General features: G+C 47.9%; 1 protein-coding gene across 3 annotated transcripts in view; it reads right to left on the bottom strand.

Moving 5' to 3' along the window:
* LOC105564923 (teneurin-a) overlaps positions 1-8,646 on the bottom strand; it is a 348,995-nt gene extending 340,349 nt beyond the window's left edge. For all 3 annotated transcript variants that reach the window (XM_012017701.1, XM_012017704.1, XM_012017705.1), the window contains exon 1: positions 8,621-8,646. The gene's annotated coding sequence lies outside the window, so the exon portion shown is untranslated. The remainder of the gene's footprint in view (positions 1-8,620) is intronic.
* Positions 8,647-8,980: the final 334 nt, after the last annotated feature.

Below are 8,980 nucleotides of genomic sequence, written 5' to 3'. Positions count from 1 at the left end.
GTATATAATATTTCATACATTACAATAAGTCTGTCCGTATACTTAACCGATGTATAATTATCTCCGTGCACAGTTGAAAAATTTGTGTTAAATTTAACAGATATCACATGTCCCAAACGGTCCACCTTATTTTTGTGTTAATTTAACACAATATGGATATGTTCAATGATCACACTAATACCCTGTTAATGTTTCAACACAAAAATAAATGCAAATCTCAAAAAAATTTGAAATAAATTTTGTGTAAAATTAACATATTTTTAATGACACAATGAATTTTAAAGAGTACAATTTTTACATTTTACAGATGTAATAAATTAAATAACGGTTCAAAATCACTTTCACTTATGTTATATAAAATAAAATCAACGTTTTATTCTGTAAATTTTAACAGATAAATCTTGTTACTAATAATATAGAACATATGTATTGTGTAAGATTAAAAAATAAGTACACATTGTGTTGTTTTAAAATTTCTTTTCATGTAGTTTAATAATTTTACATTTGAGGTCAACTAACACAAGAGCAATAGGTTAAATTAACACATGAATGTGTTAAACATTTAACACAAGAATTTTAACCGGTATTTTTTTAACACAAAAACACATTTTCCAACTGTGTGCGTTGCTTTCATAGCTAATATTTAAAAAAAATGATCCATTAAGGGGTTACAACACTCTAAAGCGCCTAAAAAAGCCAATTTTCCGCGATTTTTTTCAGGAATATAATAAACATAAATGAAAATCTGTTTAATCCTTATTATTCTCTATACATTGAAGTGTAAAAAGGATTTTTTATACATTTTTCCTCAAAATTCCGCAAATTGATTTTGCGAAATACCGTTTTTTGTAAAAGTGGTGCGCGTTCGACAAGAAAGTTTCATTTTTCGCTAAAACAAATTTCGCACAAAAGTTATAAAAGCAAAAATTTTCAATTTATCGCAAAATCCGTACGTAGTTCGAAAGAAAATGTTATATATTTTTCAAAAATCTCTAGTTATCTGTTCCATCTCAAAGGGTGAGGGAGCTTCGTTTCCGCCCGTGGGGTGACTTCCGCACTTCCAAGGCTCTTGGCGCCGCCGTTTTGTTGAGAAAAAGTTTACAAAAGAATTTCGAATAAATAGGAATGAACAGATTTTCATTTACGTTTATTAAACTCCTGAAAAAAATGACCGAAAATTGGCTTCTTCGGGCTCCGGAGTGTCGCAACCCTTTAATTAGCAACTGCCGACAAGACAGCGCGATAGCATTCCGCGAGCTCATCTCGCGACTACGAACTTTTTCCGAGGACGGGGTCGGCGTCGTATACGATATTTCCGCGAGTGGTACAAGACGACAGACGACGAGTTTCTCCGCGTTTTGCAAATTCGCGGAGTATCGCGCCCCGATGCGTAACGCAATAGCGGTGGTTAATGTCACGCAGCGTTACGCGCTTAATCTACGATCACGGCGCGCGGCTTATCCTCTTAATGCACACGACGTCTGCTGGGAGGTCCTAGGGACCCCACTCGATTCGGGATTAGATAGCGGCTGACTGCTAACACCTACGGTTACTCGCTACGGCGTTATCCGTAATTGGAAACTTCCGTATAATTATCCGCTCACGGCTTCTTGTCCGTCCGCATACGGCGCGGCTGGAGCACGATAAAGCATCCTCGTCCGCTGGCTGTTCCGGTAACCATCATTAATGCGATTCGCTCGGTCGGCTACGAGTGTCGTCGTTTCGAGTGGCCGTGCGCCAATGTCGGCGTAACGCCGCGAACGTGCATTCGGTTAAAGCGCTTTTGCGGCTGCCATGCCGTAATCGCTGCCACAGGATCCGATTGCGGTTGTCTCGTCGAACTGAGGCACGTAGGTCAGAAGATTCCTGGCACGTTCATAGATTCTATTGATTCTTGGTCATCGCGCTGCGACTTTCGCGTCGCTGAAACGCAATTGTCTGTTAACGCCAGCGCAACTGATAAATTTATCCACGACGGCGACCGCGCGTGAATATTCTTTGTTAAATGGCGGCGATGACGATTCTCACGATCAATTTAGCGGCGAGCGTGATCGACGGCGGGCTTACGCGCCCGTTATTCCTAAAGCCACGCGATAAACAGTGGAGAAATAACGCGATTGAAGGGAATGAAAGGAAGCGGGACTTAATCGACGCTAGTGCCACTTAATATACACTGCCGCGGCGGTGCACGATCGGGAAGCGGATAAAAGGCGCGGGAGCTTTCTCGAGAACGCCGTTAGCCGCGGGCCAGAGAGCGGGATTGAGGTTTTATTGATCTCAACGAAGCTGTATTTTCGAGCAAGCTATAACCCGGACAACACACGACATTGCTTTTTACCAGATTTCTCTCCTCGGCGTTCTCGATTCGCGCGTTAACCGCTTCCGCGCGCAATTTATTCGCGGCGGCGGCGCAGGGCAACCAGTGTCCTTCGGAACGCGCGCGTTTCTCCCGCCTATCCGTCGAATCCTCGATAAATTCGAGATAACGGCTCATCGCGTTTCCGTCTTACAACGCGATTGCCGACGCTCCATTTTCTCCCGCGCAACCCCATCCGTGTACCAAATCGATCCAGAACAATGCCCGTCCGAGCGAGCTGATGGTCGAGGCGGAGGGGCTCTCGTTTAATATTGCATTACGTCGCGGCTGCGAAAACATATACTACATACGATATCGTTCCTCCCAGGGAGATCGGGGCGGGCGGCATTTTCATTCGCCCCTCACGGATAGGGTCCGTTGACGAGAGAGAGGAAATGCGCACGAAACGGAGTAGCATCCGGTCCCCGGTCTCTATATTCCGCTGGCGTTCAGCGATGACCGCCCTCCGATAACGTTTGGACACGTCCAACGTCGGAATTCCCGCCGAAGTCTCCCCCGAATCGACCGCCGCCACCTCGATATCCAACGTCGGCGTAGCGGCAAGCCGTTATTTCACGCCGTGAGGGGTAACGGTAAGGGCGGGAGGGCGGGGAGGGAACGGGTGGACGACCCTGTGTGGCACGGACAGCGGGCGGAAAAATTCTCTCTCTCGGGCGCTCTCCTCGCCCGGCCATTAATTCTATTGTCCTTCCGATCACACGGTATCTATAGTCGGGCTTTGTTCTCCGAGGACCTTACGAAAAAGTTGCGACCGAGCAATTCATTCGAGAGTCGGCGGGCTTACCGCGAGATAATAAATCGTACGGCGCGGCACGGCGCGTCGCGGCGCGGCGCGTCGTTTGCCTTTATTGCTCCTCGGTAAGTCGCGCGAAAAAGTAACGCCGCGAGTTTTGGGCACGTGCGAGCGCGCGCGATCGCAAGTACTTACGTCGGCGATCGCGTTTCCGCCACATCGAACGTGTATTTCCCGAATTGCCTCCGCCGCGAGTGCTTTTCCCCAGCGTTTCGTAACGCCAGGTGCGGCGGCGAGCGGTAATAAATGTGCCCGTAATATTGGCCTTACTAATGGCCGCGATGTTAAAAGTAACGATAATATAACGTAATGCAATTACCGCCGCGATATTATTTTTCTAGCTGTAACCGTTTCCCCGCTCTCTCCGCGGGATTTCAATGTTTAAGTATGCGTCACCTGCGCGATTCGCAATGAATTTTGCGGAATTTCAGCGGAACATTGATTTCGATACGCGCTTAACATTTGCAACCGCTGACAGAGGAATGCGCGTTTAAATTCACTTGTAGCAGGTCGCCGGGTTGTCAACAGCTGTTTGTTAAAAAAAAAAAGCCATCGAAAAGCAATGCCAAGTTTCGGCCGCAACAATGTTTCGCAAACGCTTGGAAAATAAATGAAAATACTGAACATCGGCCAAACGCATTTATGGGAAGTAATGGAAAAAAAACGAGTTTAACGGTACGTTTGTGACCCAATTCCCATTTAACATTTTAAAGTGCCGCAACTCTTTTAACTCCATTACAAGAACGGTATTTAATTAACGGGGGGAAAAAATGTTGAATAGTTTCGCCGTAGTTAGCCCCGAACTTTCCAACGTAGACCGATGTAAGAACCGCGGCACAAGTCGGTCGGCTCTTAAAATGTCCACGGACCGAACGTTTGAAAGAACTTTATAAATGCTTTAGCGATTGTGCCGTGCCGTGGTGTGGTACACCTTGAATTTTACACGTAAAACTGCACGTCCGCGCCCTTTAACAATCGGGGAAGGGGGAGCCGCACAGGTGCGATTTCGCAAACCGATATAAAAATGCGCGAATCAAAAGTTTCTTTTGCCCCCCCCCCTCCCCCCGACGATTTTGCCGACGTTTTTCGGAATGCACGGCTGACTAGAAAAATATGCGGCGCTCTATACCAATATAACTGTATAGAGAGGTGGCTTTACGTCACGTCTATTCCGAAGACTCTTCGTGCAAAGAACGTAACGCAAGTTATTTCGCCAGATTTTTACTTCCCGGTCCAGATACATAGGCGAGTAACTGGAGTTTAATCTCGCAAGGTCGTTAAATGCCGGTGAATTAATTCCATACTTCTTTCTTAGGCTAATTGGATGTTCGTGAAATATTTACATTATTCTCGATTTGGAACGGCGGGGATCGCGAAAATACGCGGAATTAGCGACGAACGTCGAGAAAAGTTGCCACCGTGCTATTCTTCTTCCATTTCCACCAATCAATTTCCTTCCCCGTCCCTACCCCCTTGCCCCACCGCCCCCGTCCCTGCTACCCGACCGAGTCAATTTAATTCTGATTAATTACGTTTTAATTAATACAAACGCGTTTTCCGAACAATCTTAGGCCGAGTCTGCGGAGCAGAGGGGGGGGGGCTTGCAAACGCCACGGCTTCTTTTTGTACTTACTTCTCTGCTTTTATCTTGAATGAAATCGAGGCAGAGTTGTCTCGGAAATCCGAATGGGAAGACGAGTGACTCTTCAATCCGGGATCGGGTTTTTCCCCGCCGTGGCGGATTAATGGAAAATAATGGCCGGCAACGCGGAATTGCGGTCGAGGAATCTCGTTATTTTCCCTGTCGGGAACCGTCGTTCATATTTATTTGTGACAGAACCTGTTCCGGTACAAATATGCTGAATTCTGTCCGATAATTGCCCGAACACGACGACTACAATCGTTTCGTATCGCGTCATTTGTAATTTTTCCGCTGTCACCGTTAGATGCGGGAGTTATGTATCTATTAAAGGTAAATCGGGGCAAATTTAATAAATGCGATTTAATCGGAAACTTTTCTCGCGCGTATAGCCGAGTCGAGGATTTGACTCCGATTCAGAATTGTATACGCCTGAGAGCCGGAGAAGAGTTAGAGACTGGAGGAAGAGAGAAAAGGAAGGGCAGAAAAATCTCCTGATAGATTGCTGCCCGGGAAAGAGTACAATTGCGACAACCGCGATATCGCTTCAGCCAAGTGGCGGGAAATTATGAAGATCGCGACGATTTCCGTCGCAAAATTCTCCAAGTCTGGTGAACCGGTAATTGTACGCGATATCGCATTCACGAAATTTGTTTATCGCGTCAGCTGCGGCTACGTGACAACCGAAAAACGTTAAGTTCTTCCTTGGCGAGTCTGCTTACAGATATTACCATAAATCCGCCGTATCTCGTTTCGTTTTGCCGTATCTTGCGTTTAACCAGATTAAACGCGCAATACGCTGCTTCATACCCGCGCGATTGCGGGCGCGCACTTTCAAGACCCGTCTCTTGTTTCTTGCATTAGCGAATTTCTCGGCGCCGCTCTTGGATAAAATGACGTCATAACGATATTCAAAAGTTGAAAGCTCCGCGAGCTGTAGTAATAATTGTTCATAGCGGATGTCCGCGCTCCTCTCTTCGGAGGCGGACGATTTTCTTTATCTCGACGGCGCGACGGTGACGGCGACGGCGACGGCGACGGCGGCGCAGCCGGTTATCGCGGAAGAAAACGCGTGCGGCAACTGCTCCGCCTCGAGATTTCCCGGGCGAAGAGAGGCGGAAAAACATTCTCACAAAGAAACTCATCGTCTTGCGGCTGCAGGTAACGTCGGCGGTCTGCCGCGGTGCCTCCCCAAGATAATGTTAATATCCAGCTCGGTTTTGTAATTGGCAATTATTTTAGCTTAGTCCGCTCTTTGTTCTCCGACGTTATCCCGGCGACGGTGCTCGCCCGGATTCCCCGAAGAATCCTCGAATGTGCCTGCAGCTGCGCCCTTTACGCAATCACTTCGGGGCTAAGCCGCCGTCGCCGGCTCGTATCCCCGGCGGCCTGGAACTTGTCTTAACGCGAAACGTACGTCCCATTTTCCGTTGAATCTCTTACTACCAGCGGACGCCGCGCCGGGGAAATTCGGGATCAGAATTTTCCAGCGACTCGCTCACCCTCCGTCGGAGGAGACTTACAGGACGAATATTTTCGCGGACGTTATCGCGAGCTGCCGCGCCGGGTCAGACGTTCCTTCGTTCGTTCGTTCGCTCGTTGCGAGGGACGCGTGTCCACCCGCAAGGAAGACGGATAGTCGAAAGCGGCATCGAGATCACGGCCACGAGGTGGGCGCGTTTTAACGGTAAATGCGAGGCGTGGCTTCCGGACTTTGGCGTTACGGCGCGCGTTATCGAGGACAGGCATAAATCCCCGAGCCTCGACCGGCCCCGCGAATGAGCGCGCGGATCTCTCTTGCGGCGCGCACAAAAGCGAAAGGTTATTAACGAGCCTAGATTAAACCCGATAACACGGCCGCGGCGGTATCTTTTGGCTCGTGGCGGTGCACGAGGTGCCCTTTGCCGGCGCCGCTTCCCTCGTTATCCATTTTCGCCGTTAACGTTTAATGCGTTCCCCGAGCGGGACTGGCGCGCACCCCACGCCAGTCCGCGAGCGAGCCTTGGCTCCACAAATTTCGCAAAACACCGATATAAATCGTTTGATAACGCGCATGGCCCTGGGCGTCGATATATACAACGCGGGAGTCGACGGCAGGCAGGTGGAGCAGAGGGTACGTGGGTGCGGGTAAGGGGGGAGGAGAGAGAGAGAGATGGTCAGCTGGAAATTTGGCGATACGCCAGGTGGCACCGACGCGACGCGACGACGCTACGGAGTGCGCGCTCCCGCACCAGCCGGTGCATCCGTCGCGTCGCTCGGCCGAGCCGAACGTGTCGGATGACGTAGCCGATATCGCTAATTGCAAAAACTACCACCACGGAACATCGCCCGCAGTATTCCACATCGTACTTTTTAACCCGCGCTAACCCGTGCGCGTCGCGCCCGGGGTTTTGAATTCGATGCTATCGCGGGTAATTTAGACGTTTCTTTTAACGCGAAACCGCAAACGCCGGCGATGTCGCTCGTCGATGTGCAGAAAATTTCGCGCGAAAACTTTTCTAATATCCATTCACGCCGGCCCGTTAGACATGGTTTCCAACTGACACGGCTGGGGTACTCGACGATATAGCGTGAATATTTTCGCGTCACTTTCAATTAATATGGATATAAAAAAGGAGGAGACAGAGAGAAGGGGGGGGGGGAGAGTGTACGAATATATAATAAAAGGATTTAAAAAATGTCAGCCCGTGAAAATTCATACCGCAGTGAGGTGGAAAAATATGAAAGTATCGCAAAATGTATCGGACTTATTCAAACGAATAATAATACATTTTTTAAGGGAATATTAAATAAAATAGAGAATCGTGACTGAAAGATATTAAAATTAATTCATTGAAATAAATTCACGCTCGTTACACTCGCCATGAATTTCAATCCCCGGGATGGCAAAAATCCGCGACGAGGCTTCGTCAAGGCAGACGCGCGCCTCCGAGGTCTTCTGTGCAGCGGCGCGGACACTTACGGCAATTAAGCATTTCTCCTACGGGATCCACAAACCCGGAGAAAAAACTAAATAAATAGAGGACCGCGGTAGTTCCGCCCTGCACGGAAGCTGCCCGCGAAGGACGGGGGTCGATGTGGATACGCGGCGGTTGGTAGTGCCAGGGAGCTTGTGCAAACACAAAAGCTCACGGCTGAAGATAAACAGTGAGACTGTAAGCTGCAACATACCTTCGGGCGCTCCGCGGTAGGTAGGATAGAGGTAGGTTGGAGCCACGGAAGGAGAGAAATACACGGACGTTGCGAGCTCCTTTCGTGCCGTGGGAAGGGACGTAAGACGCGCGGAGAAAGCCCTGGCGAAAAGAGCCACCTATAACGTTGACACCTATACCTAACAGCCGAAGACACCCCCGGCCTCTTCCGCCGAGGTCCTCTGTAAACTTACGACATTAGACCGTCTGCGGAATAAACTCTCGTCTTAACAGCGAGAGTATACATGACGTAATCCACTTTGTTCCTTCGCGGGGGCTCGCGCGCGATTTTTGCGTAACGCAGCGACGCGCAGCTCCGACGTTCGTCCGTGGATCTCCCCGAGTCTCAAGTTCGCGACACGTCCTAGACTGCGAATTTCGCTCCGAGGGAATTGTCGAGTAAAAGTGTCGCTCGTAAAGCGCGGATAAGAGCCGCGATTGCGCTTTACCGCGTTTTATAACACGCGATACGTAACAAAATTGAAATTGTATAATATATATATCAATAACATGCACGCGCGATATATTAATAACGCGAGTAGGGCGTGTAATGAATATTATTATAACAGATTTTAATGTAGCTATTTTCCCGTGCAACGTTACAGTATCTCGCATCTTACCTGTTGTTGTTTCCGTTGGATAGATCAGAAATCGTCCTGCAACAAACAAATAATGCTAATTAATTATTATTAATATAACTAATAACAAATGCAATTATGCCATTTCACTGGATTGGAAATAACGCTATAATTAAATTTATTAACCGAGCTGACTTTCCGTTTTAATAATACAATGTGCGAAACAAGCGAAATATGATATTAACTGTAAATTGTATTATTTCTAACGCGCTTCGCGTTTAGTATAATGATGTAACTTTTATTAGAGGAAATATATTTGCACGCCGCTTATTTTCCAATATGTATCCGCAGCTCGATTTCTTCTCTCTTAACGGAGCAATTAAAAATACTTTAGAAAACAAT

The sequence above is a fragment of the Vollenhovia emeryi genome, unplaced genomic scaffold, assembly GCF_000949405.1.
Source record: "Vollenhovia emeryi isolate VEMERY1.0 unplaced genomic scaffold, V.emery_V1.0 DF939158.1, whole genome shotgun sequence".
Lineage (NCBI taxonomy): Eukaryota > Metazoa > Arthropoda > Insecta > Hymenoptera > Formicidae > Vollenhovia > Vollenhovia emeryi.
This window is presented reverse-complemented; position numbering and strand designations above follow the sequence as displayed.